Source organism: Lolium perenne, chromosome 5 (assembly GCF_019359855.2).
Source record: "Lolium perenne isolate Kyuss_39 chromosome 5, Kyuss_2.0, whole genome shotgun sequence".
In the NCBI taxonomy this organism is placed as follows: Eukaryota; Viridiplantae; Streptophyta; class Magnoliopsida; order Poales; family Poaceae; genus Lolium; species Lolium perenne.
The window spans coordinates 209,158,331-209,172,677 of NC_067248.2; the positions used below are offsets into that span (position 1 = coordinate 209,158,331).

The window sequence follows — 14,347 nt, forward strand, 5'->3', positions numbered from 1 at the left end:
GCAAGGGCTTGAACAAGACTCCATATGAAATACTCACCGGGAACAAGCCTAATATCTCATACTTCAAGGTGTTCGGGTGTAAGTGTTTCTACCAAATCAAAGGAGTTCGTTTGTCTAAATTTGCTCCTAAAGCTTTGGAGGGTATATTTGTTGGTTACGGTGCCGAATCTCACACTTATAGAATCTTTGATGTATCCTCCGGGATTATCATTGAATCTTGTAGTGTGAAGTTCGAAGAAAATGATGGCTCCCAAGTGGGGCAAGTTGATGTTTGTGCAGGTGATGAAATACCTCAAGATGCCATAGTAAGAATGGGTGTGGGATTTTTCCGCCCCATTGAGGGACACGGTGTGGCGTCTCGGGAAGGACTATGCTCTACCTCGGTGGAGCCCTCATCTTCTCAACATCAACAAACCCCATCAAGTGAAGCAAATGATGCACCAACCCAAGAACAAGAACAAAACCCTCCCCTAGTGTGCAAGATCAAGGACAAGATCAAGAACAAGATCAAGGTCAAGATCAACCACGGGTTCATGATGGATCCGATGAGTATCCTTTCAACATTCAAGATCAAGCACATGAGGATGAGCAACCTCAAATAATTGAGGAAGCTCATGTTGAAGGTCAAGACGGGGACCCAAATGGTCAAGATGATCAAGTGACACCTCCAAGGCCAAGAAGAACCAAGGAGGAGATCGAGGCCCGTCGTTTAGCAAGAAGAGATAGGACCCTTGAAATTCGTGGACACACTCATGATAAGGTCCTCGGTGATGTTCGAGCAAAAGTCTCCACAAGAAGGCAATTGGCTAACTTTAGCAATCATCATGCCTATATCTCCGTAGTGGAACCCAAGAAAGTGTTTGAAGCTCTTGAAGATTCGGATTGGGTGGAAGCTATGCATGAGGAACTCAACAACTTCAAGCGCAACAAAGTGTGGACCTTAGTAGAGAAGCCAAAGGAGTGCCGCAATGTTATAGGCACTAAATGGATTTTCAAGAACAAGCAAGATGAGTTTGGAAATATTGTGAGGAACAAGGCAAGATTGGTGGCTCAAGGTTTCTCTCAAGTTGAAGGAATTGACTTTGGAGAGACCTATGCTCCCGTGGCTCGTCTTGAGTCCATCCGTATCCTTCTTGCTTATGCATCGCATCATAACTTTAAGCTTCAACAAATGGATGTGAAAAGTGCTTTTCTTAATGGTCCTTTGCATGAAGAGGTGTATGTTAAGCAACCCCGGGGTTCGAGGATCTCAACTTTCCTAACCATGTCTACAAGCTTGATAAAGCACTTTATGGTCTCAAGCAAGCTCCTAGAGCTTGGTATGAGCACCTTAAGGAATTGTTGGTAGACCGTGGGTTTGATGTTGGGCTAATCGACCCCACTCTTTTTACTAAGAGGGTCAATGGGGAGCTTTTCGTTTGCCAATTATATGTTGATGATATTATCTTTGGCTCTACTAACAAAGCTTTCAATGATGAATTCTCAAAGCTTATGACCAATAGGTTCGAGATGTCTATGATGGGAGAGATGAAGTTTTTCCTTGGTTTTGAGATCAAGCAATTGAGAGAAGGAACCTTCATCAACCAAGCAAAATATCTTCAAGACATGCTCAAGAGGTTCAAGATGACCGAGTTGAAGGGTGTGGCCACTCCTATGGTTACCAAATGTCATCTTGCACTTGATCCCAATGGTAAAGAAGTGGATCAAAAGGTATATCGCTCCATGATTGGATCCTTGCTTTACCTTTGCGCATCTAGACCGGACATAGTGTTGAGTGTTGGTGTGTGTGCAAGGTATCAAGCTTCTCCTAAGGAGAGCCACATGATGGCTCTCAAAAGAATCTTTCGATATTTGGTTGATACCCCAAGATATGGTATTTGGTACCCCAAAGGCTCAAGTTTTATTCTCAATGGATATACCGATGCGGATTGGGCGGGTGACAAGGATGATAGGAAATCAACTTCCGGGGCTTGCCAATTCCTTGGTAGATCCTTGGTGTGTTGGTCTTCTAAGAAGCAAAATTGCATATCTCTCTCCACCGCCGAAGCCGAATATGTTGCCGCCGCAAGTGGATGCACTCAATTGTTATGGATGAGGCAAACTTTAAAGGAATACGGTGTCATTTGTGACAAAGTGCCTCTATTATGTGACAATGAAAGTGCTATCAAGATTGCCTATAATCCGGTGCAACATTCAAGAACGAAGCATATTGAGATCCGGAATCATTTCATTAGGGATCATGTTGCCCGGGGTGATATTGAGCTTATCTATGTTCCTACCAAGGATCAACTTGCCGATATATTCACAAAGCCTCTTGATGAAGCAAGGTTCACTTATTTGAGGAATGAGCTAAATATCATTGATTCAAGGAGTATAGCTTGACCATCTTGCAAACACACCTTCGTCTCAAAACTTTATTTGGTTTAGATGTGGGCATGGAAATAGGGGAGTGCGGTTTAAATTATTGAGCTATCCCTCCCCCATAATGCCAACATTAAAGATTTCATTCTCGTTATATCATATTTTGATATGTGAGCTTAAATGATGAGTATTGGTTTGGACCCAAGATATATCTTCGCGGTGCCATACCATAACACTCATATATGGTGGCCTAGGCCACCACACTCTTCTTTGTGAGGAGTTGGAGTTGTTTGGTTTTTCATTGGATTTTATTGACATCTCCATGTTCTTATGGGAAATCACTCTAGTTTGGCCTTATTTGCTCATATCTTGCAAACTTGAGTGACCATGTACCATTAACAGTTTGTATCTTCTAAAACCTAAGCCTACTCTCCCCTATAAGCCATTTCCATCTTGCTCATTTGTCATGTTTGGTAAAAACTTGGAGTTTGAGGGTTTTTCGGTCGGATGATCTAGGGTGCTCCATCTTATTGGCAAATTTGTACCTTATATGTGATGTGATACTTTATTACATCATATATGGGACTTGCAAATAACCAACGAAAGATGAGCCGGATTCCGGTGATTACGGAATTTTCCAACACCGGATAATCCGGCCCCAGGACACCCGGAATATCCGGCCCGGCCGGATTATCCGCCCTAAGCTAGGGCCGGATTATCCGGCCTGGGCAGATCTTGAAAGGGTTGAGTCGAGGGCACAGGGGGCAAAACGGTTCAAACCATCCCCCCCTCGCGCCTCTCTCCTCTTTCTCCTCTCAAGGCCGCCGGATCTCCTCCTCCTCGCCGGAGACGCTCCATCCGCCCCCTCTCGGAGTTCTTGGGTGGATTGGGTGCATCTCCTCCCTAGCTACCTTCTCCTCCAAGCGGTTTCCACAATGGATGTGGGTATGATTCACAATCTCTAACCCTAGATGTTGTGTTTTATATGTGCTATTTTCTTGGTGGAATTGGTGTCTAGTTGTTCCAAACCATGAGTAGTGTACTCCTTTTGCATGCTATGAGGCCGATCTAGTGTTAGACATGTTTTTGATTGGAAATCTGCACATCTCGCATGGCCGGATTATCCGCCCCCCGAGCAGGCCGGATTATCCGGCCGGGCCGGATTATCCGCCCCCCAGGGCACCGGATTATCCGGCCTGGAGCTTCATCGCCGCTGCAGTTTTTGCTTCAATCTATCATGTCTAGACTTGTACCAACTTATAGCATGCTTCTCGAGTATTTTACTATATCTTACATGACTTATGAGCATTACCTTCTCTTTGCTACCCGTCTTTGCTTCTCTCAGGTGGTGCTTCTCGGGGTGGTCGGAGACGCCAGAGGCATGATCGATCTAGTGACGAGTTTGCACCCAATGCTCCTCGCAAGTCGGTCACTTCAAGAAGGAAGAACAAGGAAGTGAGGGAGAACTACAAGGCCATGGATCCAGTTTCTTATTCCGCTATCCGCTTGAAGAACTGGTATGAAGATGTGCCAAGGGATGAAGAGATAGAGGGCAGGAGATATTGGTGCATGGAGCAAATGTACATCTACAAGGACATCTATGAGCCAATGAAGAATGCGAGACCCATGCAAGCCATTGATGTGGACATTCTAGCTGAAAACGATCACTTTGAAGATGCTATCTGGGTTGTTGGAAGAATGGGCTTGAAAGATATCATGAAGATTCAATGTGACTATAGCCCAGAGTTGGTGAAGCAATTCTTTGCCACTTTGGCAATCAAGACTGATGAGGAACGCACTATGGAATGGATGTCTGGCTCCACACACTGCAGTGCCACTCTGCGCCGCTTTGCCAGTATTCTTGGAGTCCCTATTGATGAGGGTCGTCGTCTTCATGGACCACAACAGGCAGATAAGAATGCACTTGCAAATCTCTATACCTCAGAGGGAAGGATTGGTTATACAAAGGGGCTGCTTCTCATATACAGTCAGTTGCTTCGGTTCTTTCGGGCAACCATTTGCCCAAGTGGTGGTAACAATGATGCTATCCGGGGAGTTCTTGTAGATCTTATGCACCTCAGCTATAAGTGTGCTCGTGATGGTGATGAAGTGAGGGACTACACTCTTGATATCATGGACTTTATCTTCCATGAGATCCGTGATGCCATGGTCTCCCGGACCACCATACCTTATGCACCCTACATCCAGCTTCTCATCAACAACTCTGTGTCTGTGAGTGAAGATTTGGGTGGGTATCCGTTGGTGAAGCACCATGTCAAGAAGGCCTACAAGCTCAAGCCAGTCTCTTCTGCTGTTCCTGCACGACTCTTTCATGGGTGATGCTCGTTCTAGTGGTGTTGCTCCTGGTCGTCATCCCGATGTCCCGGCTATGAGGAAGCAAGTGACCCGGCTTAGTTGGTTTCAGCGTCACATCCTTTGCATGAACATTGAGATCCATAAGGAGAACTATGCAGCTAGCCGTGAGCGTTCTGAGATTAAGCATACTCAGGCGGTTATTCTACACAAGCTCAGTGGTGATCAAGGTCCCCCACCTCAGCCTCCAGCTCACCCGGGTTACACTAGATGGCACTGCACGGGTTCCATGGAGTGATCTTGATGATTGCCTTCAAAGGTCCAACACCTCCCGTCGCTCTCCGGATGCTCGACAACGATGAAGAGGAAGAAGAAGAAGAAGAGGTGCAAGAGTCCGATGATGATTATGCCTCCGAGTGATTCCCATGGGACGTGTAGCATCGCGCTTGTCCCCTTTTGGCGTCTCGATGCCAAAGGGGAGAAGTGTTCTATTAGGATTCTCGGGGATTTGCATGGTTTGGGCACAAGCATAGGCGTTTATCATTCTTATATTGCTTGTGTTCCCGCTTATTTGAACTATTTGGTTTATTTGTGTGCCGTTCAAAACTATGTGCTATGTGGTGTGAGACATTGTTATGGTTTTCGGATTTCTATTTGTTGAGATCAAGGATATTTCATTATGTGTGATGCTATATCTCCGTATTATATATCTACACATGGGTATGACTTCCTTCATCCTATCTCAACTTCATATGTGTCAATGTCTTTTGTTAGAGCTCATGTTGGATATCTCTTGTGTTGAGGCACCATACTTCTATGTGTTGTGTATTTGTATTCAAATGCAAATTACTTATATGCACACATGTAGGGGAGTGCCTCTATGTTTTGCCATCATGCTTGTCTCTATAATGATTCTTTTGCAAATCCGTATATTGTCATCAAACACCAAAAAGGGGGAGATTGAAAGAACATCTCTCACATTATGTTTTGTGTGTTTGATGTCAATATATATGATACACTAATGTTTGTTTAAGTGGTACAGGGATTACATAGATATTTATTCATGTGTGTTGGATTTGATCGTGTGTCAAAAAGGTTTCGAGAAAAAGTTTGGCCAGGCCGGATAATCCGGGCCGGATATTGTCGAAATATCCGGCCCCCGTTTTTGGCTAAGTGTTTCAGGAATTTTGGCTCGGAAGGGGCCGGACATTTGGCCGGATAATGTCCCGGTATTGTACCAGGGCCGGATTATCCGGGCCGGATATTTTGGAAATATCCGGCCCCCCCGTTTTTCGCTAAGGACTGGAAGAAAATCGACTCTGGAAGGGGGCCGGACATTTGGCCGGACATTGTCACACTTTTGCCCCGAAGACCGGATTATCCGGGGTGCGGATTATCCGGCCCATACATAGGCCGGATTATCCGGCCCCCGGAAACCGCAACGGCTCCATTTTGAGTGGGGGTATAAATACCCCCTTCTTCCTCCTTGCCTCTTTGCTCAATCATTGCACAAGAAGTCTGCCAAGCCACCTCCATTAGAGCCAACTCAAAGAAAGTCAAGATTTGCAAGATCTCCTTCCTCCCCCAACCAAATCTCTTGATCTTTGGAGATTCGAAGGAGAAGACACCGATCTACATCCTCACCGAAGCGTTCTTCATTTCCCCCTCTCTTGTTTGAGGGATCTCATGCTAGTGTTCCTATTTGGTTCCCTAGTTGATTCGTGTTGATGTATTGTTGTTGATTGTTGTGTTGTAACAGATTTGGGAGCCTCCAATTTGGTTGTGGATGTGTGCCCCAAGAACCTTGTAAAGGCCCGGTTTCCGCCTCGAGGAAATCCCTTAGTGGAAGTGGGCTAGGCCTTCGTGGCGTTGCTCACCGGAGATCTGAGTGAAGCCTTCGTGGCTGTTGGTTTGGCTTTCGTAGCAACCACACTCCTCCAAACGTAGACGTACCTTCTTGCAAAGGAAGGGAACTACGGGAATCATCTCCGTGTCATCGCGTGCTCCACTCTCGGTTACCTCTATCCTATTCTCTCTCTATTGCTTAGTTATCTTGCTTAGTTGGTAGCCTTGTCATATAGGTAAATTCACTTAGTTGCATATCTAGAGAATTTACCATTTGTGTCAAGCCTAAATTGAAAAAGAACTAAAAATTGGTTAGCACCTATTCACCCCCCCCCTCTAGGTGCGGCATACGATCCTTTCAACTACAGCCTGAAGTTCTTGCTGGATCAGCGCCTTTCCACCGTGCCGCAACACCAGTGGATCAGCAAGCTCTTCGGCTTCGACTTCACCGTCGAGTACCGCCCTGGCCGCCTCAACACAGTCGCCGACGCCCTGTCCCGCCGAGACGTTGACGATGCTGCGGACGCACCCACAGTCGGTGCAGCCCTCTGCATCCACTCCGGGCCATCTTTCGCCTTCATCGACGAGGTTCGCCGCGCTACTGCCACGGCTGCGGATGCGCAGCAGCTGCGCCAGCGCCTGGCCGACGGCGAGCTGGCCGCGCCCTGGCGCCTGGACGAGGGACTACTCCTCCATGGCCGCCGCATCTTCGTGCCGGATCATGGAGACCTGCGCCACCAGGCCTTGTCCTTGGCGCATTCTGCAGGTCACGAGGGCGCCCAGAAGACCCTGCACCGTCTCCGCGCTGATTTTTACATTCCAGGGGATGGCGCCCTGGTGCGAGACTGGGTGCGGGCGTGTGTCACATGCCAGCGGAACAAGACGGAGACGCTCCGTCCGGCAGGCTTGCTACAGCCACTGGACGTGCCGTCCCAGGTGTGGGCGGACATCTCGATGGACTTCATTGAGGGGCTGCCGAAGGTTGGCGGCAAGTCCGTCATCCTCACGGTGGTTGACCGCTTCTCCAAGTACGCGCACTTCATCGCCCTCGGCCATCCCTATACGGCGGCGTCCGTGGCACGCGCTTTCTTCGACGGCATCGTTCGCCTCCACGGGTTTCCATCCTCCATCGTCAGTGATCGTGATCCTGTGTTCACGGGTCACGTCTGGAGGGACCTTTTTGGGTTGGCGGGCGTGAAGCTCCGCATGAGTACGGCGTTTCATCCTCAGACGGACGGCCAGTCCGAGGTCGTCAACAAGATCATCGCCATGTACCTGCGCTGCATCACCGGGGATCGTCCACGAGCTTGGGTGGACTGGCTGGCGTGGGCCGAGTACTGCTACAACACGTCCTACCACTCCGCGCTGCACGCTACTCCCTTTGAGGTGGTCTACGGGAGGCCACCACCGGCGATGCTTCCCTATACGGCTGGCACGGCCCGTACTGAGACGGCGGATGACCTGCTGCGTACCCGCGACGAGATACTGGCTGAGGCGCGCCAGCGACTTCTTCAGGCTCAGCAGCTGGCCAGGAAATACTATGATGCACACCATCGCGAGGCGGAGTTCGCGGTGGGCGATTGGGTCTGGCTACGCCTTCTTCACCGGACGACCCAGTCCTTGGACCCACGCTCCAGGCGCAAGTTGGGACCTCGTTACGCTGGTCCTTTCCGTGTGCTGGAGCGCATCGGCACGCTCGCCTACCGCCTTGAGTTGCCTGCAGGCTCGCGCCTCCACGACGTCTTCAACGTCGGCCTCCTGAAGGCCTACCGGGGCGACCCTCCTTCTGCACCACCAGCTCTTCCACCTACTTCGGATGGGCGTCTAGAGCCTGCCCCGGCGAGTGTGGCTCGCGTGTTGCCCAGCAGCGCCGTGGTGTTTGGCACGTCTTGGTGCATTGGACCGGCCTGCCCGAGGACGGGGCGACTTGGGAGAAGCTTGAAGATCTCCGCCAGCAGTTTCCAGAAGTTCAGCTCGAGGACGAGCTGTTTGAGAAGGCGGGGAGAGATGTTATGGTCGGTCTGACCTATACACGTAGGAAGCCCACTAGTGGCTAGTTATGGGCTTAGCCCAAGTAAATTAGGGGCTTAGCCCAAGTAAATTAGGGTTTCGAGGAGGCCGTCCTCCTATATAAACACTTGTATCCCTTCAAGATTAATCAGACAATAATTCAGTATCATTACTGTCTCGTCTCCTGAAGGGAGACGGGAGAACCCTAGCCCCCGCCGCACCAACCCTAGCCGCCTCCTTCTTCCTCCGCGACGGCGCCCAGCCGCCGGCGCCGAGCTTCCCAACCTCTCCGCCCTCACTTCCACCCTTACAACCTCCGCCCTAAACCCGGTAGAACCCTAGTCTCTACCACGAACATAATCAGATGGCGGTGTGAAGTATTAGATGGCATGTGGCGTGACTTGTCAAGGCAAACAAAATCCACTACGATCATAATACGGCAATTTTTCTTCATAAATTTTAGACAGTGTGAGTTACTTTACCGGTTTATATGTTTGTTATAGCAGTGTAATATTTTGGCTGTTCTAAAGAGGTTCCAAAATTCTAGATTCCTGAATGGATAGTTTTTTGATATTCCCTCCATCAATAAAAAGATGTCAATGATTTGTCAAAGTTAGGAGTGTCTAGATATATCCAAACTTTAAAAGATTTGTGACTTCCTTTTATGGACACAGGAATACTTGGAAACTGATTTTGCCAGACTGAGGACAAGGGACAGATAGTGAAACTCAGGTTAGCAAATCACTTTACTTTTCAAGTTCCATTAGAAATTCGTGCCTGCACACTGGTCTTACGAGGTGTGCTCGCGGTGCGTTCTATTGCGATCGAGTGGCTGAAAGCGCTAGGCGCTGGTGTCCACAACAACGATCGCAATTTCGAGTGGGTTTTCTTTTTCGTTGGCCGGTTCGAATTTTCGCATCGAGTTCGTCCCCAATTCATCTCCTCTCTCCTCGCCTGCATCGAGTCCCCTGCTCTCCACCTGTGAATCAGCCTAGTTGGTGGCGAGCGGTCCGACGAGGAGTTTCCCTGGTTGGTCCAAGCAGTGCTGGAGGAGCTTCGACGGCGCGTACTAGCGGATGGAAGCTTCCGAGGAGTTTGGCTGCAGGCGCTAACTTTGGCTAGTGCAAGAAATTTCAGGGTTAGTTTTCTGCAATTTTTTTAAAACACTTGTTATCGAGAAATAGACTTTCATCTTTTATAAAGCAACCACAACTATATAGAGTATGGGACCAAGTCTCTAATCACAAGAGCAAAGAAAAAGAGAAAAGCCTGCTGGAGCTGCAGCACAGAACAAGTCCAAGGCGAAACCGGAAAAAAGAAAGCATGGCTCCGCAGGACGAATGGGCGCCAGTCAGCGCTTGGACGTAGAGAGACAGTGTGCCAGAGACAGTGTGCCGCCTGTAGAAGGTGTCAAAGCATGGCATCTAGGCGCTCCCGATCTCGCTATCTACATAACGGGTATCACTCATGCAAGAAGGCGAGGAATTTGAAGATCGAGTCAGTGGCATGTTGAAGAAAAACCTTTGCAATAACCATCTTATTACGAACAGCCAAAGAGTCCACCACATGGCAGCAAACACCAGCCAGAAGAGACGTCTCTTCTTGTTGGTGTTATTCGCTCGGTACTTTAGGAACTAACCGATGTCTTGGGCTAGCCAGTCGAGGCCCAAAGCCTCATGAACAAAGTTCCATAGGAACCTGGCCGCGGGACAAGTGAACATTATGTGGGTTTACTTACTTGGGTACCCCACATAATGGACATAAACCGTCCCCCGCCCCATGGTGTTTAGCCACCTCCACCACTGAGGGCAGGCGATCCTGAAGGAGATGCCAGCCGAAGATCTTGGTCTTGAGGGGTAAGGGCGCTTTCCAAAGTGGCGGAGTCCACGAAAGGCCCTCTAAAAAGGGCCCGGTACGCTGAACTGACAGTGAAGAACCCCGAAGGGATGAGACGCTAAGAAACACTATCCGACGAGGCTGAGAGGGACGTCAGGATCCTTGCCTGTAGCATCTCCCACGCCTCACCTTCCTCTGCCCTGAAGGTCCTACGGAAAGCAAGGTCAACACAAATCGCGAATAAGCATCCCCAAGCCACGGGTCTAACCAAATATGGTCTCCTCGCCCGTGCCTATGCAGAAGGATATCCCTAGGCCGATATCCTGTTTGATGCCTTGGAGGGATCGCCAAAATTGTGACCCCTCGCGATCGTCGCATGTCAGAAGGGGCCGGCCCCTTAGGTATTTGGCCTTAATAAGACGCAACCATAGGACACAATGTGGTGATCTTCTGCGGAAAGTTTACCCTATGGCTCACTACGAATCATCATGACAATGAATATGCTTAGCCATAGCATTTTCATCCTACATAATTTACCTCGGGTAAATTAATGCGTGAGTATTTCATGCATCATATGGCTGACCTTTTTCGAAAGGAATTGCGATGAGATGACATTATGTGGGAGTAATTATTTAATATGGGTCATGGACATTGATGATGTCGACCTGTGACCTTATGGCCACAAACACTTCACATGTAGATAATATCATGTATATTTATAAAATAGCATAATCAGAATGACTCAATTCTCAAATTGAGTATTTAAATGGATGATGAATATCCATTTATCCCTTTTGGGACCCCCTTATAAGCACCAGAAAAATGACTATTCAACCGTGTTCAGGGCTTCGAGTCCATTTAGACTTAAAAGTCTTTTGTCTGTAAATCAACATCGAGTTAAAGTTATATGATAAGGCAATTTCAGATACAATTCTGGTTGTACCTATGATGGTAAATATAAATATCATTTTATTTCAGGGTGAAAATATGATAAACTTCTTATGAAGGATCGTCACGTTCAATGGGTGCGATACTATTGCCTGAAATTCATGATTGCGCTCTTAGTGCTAAACAATCTAGTGGTTAGAGAACCACAAATAGTTCAATGTAAGTGAGGCAAAATGAAAATAGAAAAGGAGTATATCTCTCAAAGGGAATGGATCATTTACAATAAATGATCACAATGACAACTCACAAGTTTGTCAAAGGGGTGGTAATACAGAATACAGTGGTTACCAATCTGTCAAGCATTGGATTGAATCATACCAATCATACCACCAACTCCTTATCAGAGAAGGCAAATGAGTTCGATAGGATAAGGTGGAAGTTCAACTTCAAAGGAATAACTAGAAATATTTTGGTACTGTAGAAGAAAATTACTCCACTACAATGATGATATGCTTGTAGATGATTATTCCCAAGATGTTCTGAGATCTCATGTAGTCTCCTGGTTATTCCAAATATTATTAACCTATGATTGTACTACTACATGTAGTATAATTTGCAACATCATGTTCCGAGGACATGATAGTTGAGAAAATTGAGTGTATGAATCATTTCATAGTCAATTTTGCTGCGTACACAATAATGTTTCCTCTTTTATCACCATGCTATGGGAAGATGGAAAAATTATTGATAATTTTATTGACCAACACTTACTATTGCAATATTTCCAATAAACATAACATTTTATGTGCACCGGACGTGTCGTAGGGAAATTAATTTTAAGTCACTCCCACCTTAAAGTTTGAAATGAGCCAGCATTATTTTTGAAGGCATTCAAGAATATATGTGAATTACTCAACCATTGTGTGAGTTACATTGGTGCTTGGTGGTTTGCACACATGCATCTTGAATATGGTCTTACGTGTATATCATTCACACAAAACCATGTGTTTACTGAATTAAGTGCTCAAATTGATGATTTAGAGCAAAGTATCCTAACGTGAGATAATATCTTTGGAATGGAACTGTCGTTGAATTTAGTTCACGAACATTTAATGGTCGTATTCAGTATATTTTGTACATAACCAATGGTCCGTTATATCTCTTATGAAAAAGAGTCAAAGTTGCATGGTGAATGCTACCGAATTGTGATTTGCCAATATTTTATTGGTGGTAACAAGCGAAATCACACGCCACATATTTGGTCTAGATGAGATCAAATGCTTATAATATTAGGTCCGCTTGCAATTTGTACCTGGAAACATGATTTCCCATATGCTGTAATAGGTTGCATACCGATATCACCACCCTAGCATACGTCATGGGCCTTCACATATATCTGAGATCTATATGAGAAATAACTGTGATATGCATGATTGTTAATCCGTCAAACCCATGAAAAGGGACTTGCTTGCAGCCTATACGCTAATTGCTGGCATTAGGAGCGATGTGTACCACGTAGAATGCCAAAAAAAATAGATAAGAAATGCCGTAGACATTATATCCACATACTTAAGGATCTGAATCAGAGGTTCAGGTTATGATTAATTTCCATTTTATTGCAAATAATCTGCCTTTACTAGTGATAAATGTGTTATGATGGTCATTTATCGGATTGAGTGGAGGTACCTAATAAGCCACTCGTCTCCCCAAATGAGAGTAAGAGGAGGAGAATTTTGATCATATATGAGACTAAGTTCTCGTTGTTTTTGTTGGAACAAAAGAGATGGTCTCCCCAATTACTAAATGTGGATCAACCTCGGGTTGAATGACACCTGAAGGATGTGGATCATCCAGGACCCACATATGTGCACACATATTTGTGTGCTAGGACATCAAAACGCCTTAACTCCGTTGTTGTGGGTAGTCACAACGAGTTGATAGGCGTAATGAGAATTTCACAAATGATATTGATTCATGAGAATTATATATAGGAAGTCTACATATGTTGACATATAGATCTTCCTGGGAATTGCTAAAATTCTTTTGGGCTCTGAACCAAAATCTATGGAGAGTGTTGTTTGCACTTATATTGATAAGGAAGTAATTGAGAAAAAGTAGCGCTCGCTAATCAGAGAGAGGTATGTACGAGTATCTTTCATAGGGAAGAGAGAATGAGGTGGTGATAAAGCGAGGCTCTTGTAGCAGTTTTTCGTAATCAGTTATGATGTGACATACCTTCTTGGTACGAGTGAAACTACGTTTCAGTACTATATCTTATTGGCAGTACAAATTCAGAGCCGGCTCTAAGCCCGTGCAACCAGTACGGCCGCACAGGGCCCTCGATCACTAGGCCCCCCCCCCCCCCCCCCCATCAGATATGTTACATACAAGTTCTGCTGGGCTTCCTTCCTTAATTGTTTGTTTTTACCCAAACTAAAATCAGCCCACGTTGAGGTCTTTGGACGCGTTGCGTGTACTTTGAACACACAATCGCACCAAGCACCACGCAGTAAGCTATCACTAAGAGAAAATAGATCAGACGCATTGACTCCATCGTATCGGCTTCTTCAGTTCTTTCTCGTCTCCTCGTTCTCCATCGACCCTGTCCCCAATCCCCGCCGATGATGCCCGCTCTCCTGTCGAGATTTTCAGCCGTTTTGACAAAATCAATGGAGGAACCGGTGTGGAGATCATGATTCCAAGAAATCACCCTTGGATTTGCAACAGTCAATATAATCCCCTTCTCTCCTATATATTCTTCTAGGCTAGTATGTTTTTATTCATCCGATTCGATTTATTCTCAAATTCATCTTTCTCGTTCCCCAATCCTCATAGGTTTGATGGAGACAAAAGGTTGAAGAAAGAGGAATACCACAGGGGCGGGCAGGGGCCGGCACAATCGCAAGCCGGCGGGCTGCAGCACTCGCAGCGAGTAATCAGGGATGCTCAAGCTTCATCCTTGCTTTGTGAATTCAACATTGTCACCAATAAGATCGTAGTAGTTCTTTTTTCCTCTTATAATATCTTCATCGATAATTTAGGGAAAATTATGTTGAATGATTAAGTTTAAATTAAATATTAAAAATCATCTCTA

General features: G+C 46.4%; 1 long non-coding RNA gene across 1 annotated transcript; it reads left to right on the forward strand.

Annotated features, from left to right (window-relative positions):
• The first annotated feature begins 9,370 nt into the window (after nt 1–9,370).
• On the forward strand, nt 9,371–14,347 carry LOC139831353 (uncharacterized). The gene is made up of 2 exons (XR_011746062.1): nt 9,371–9,667; nt 14,089–14,347. It is a non-coding gene; the product is annotated as an uncharacterized lncRNA (long non-coding RNA).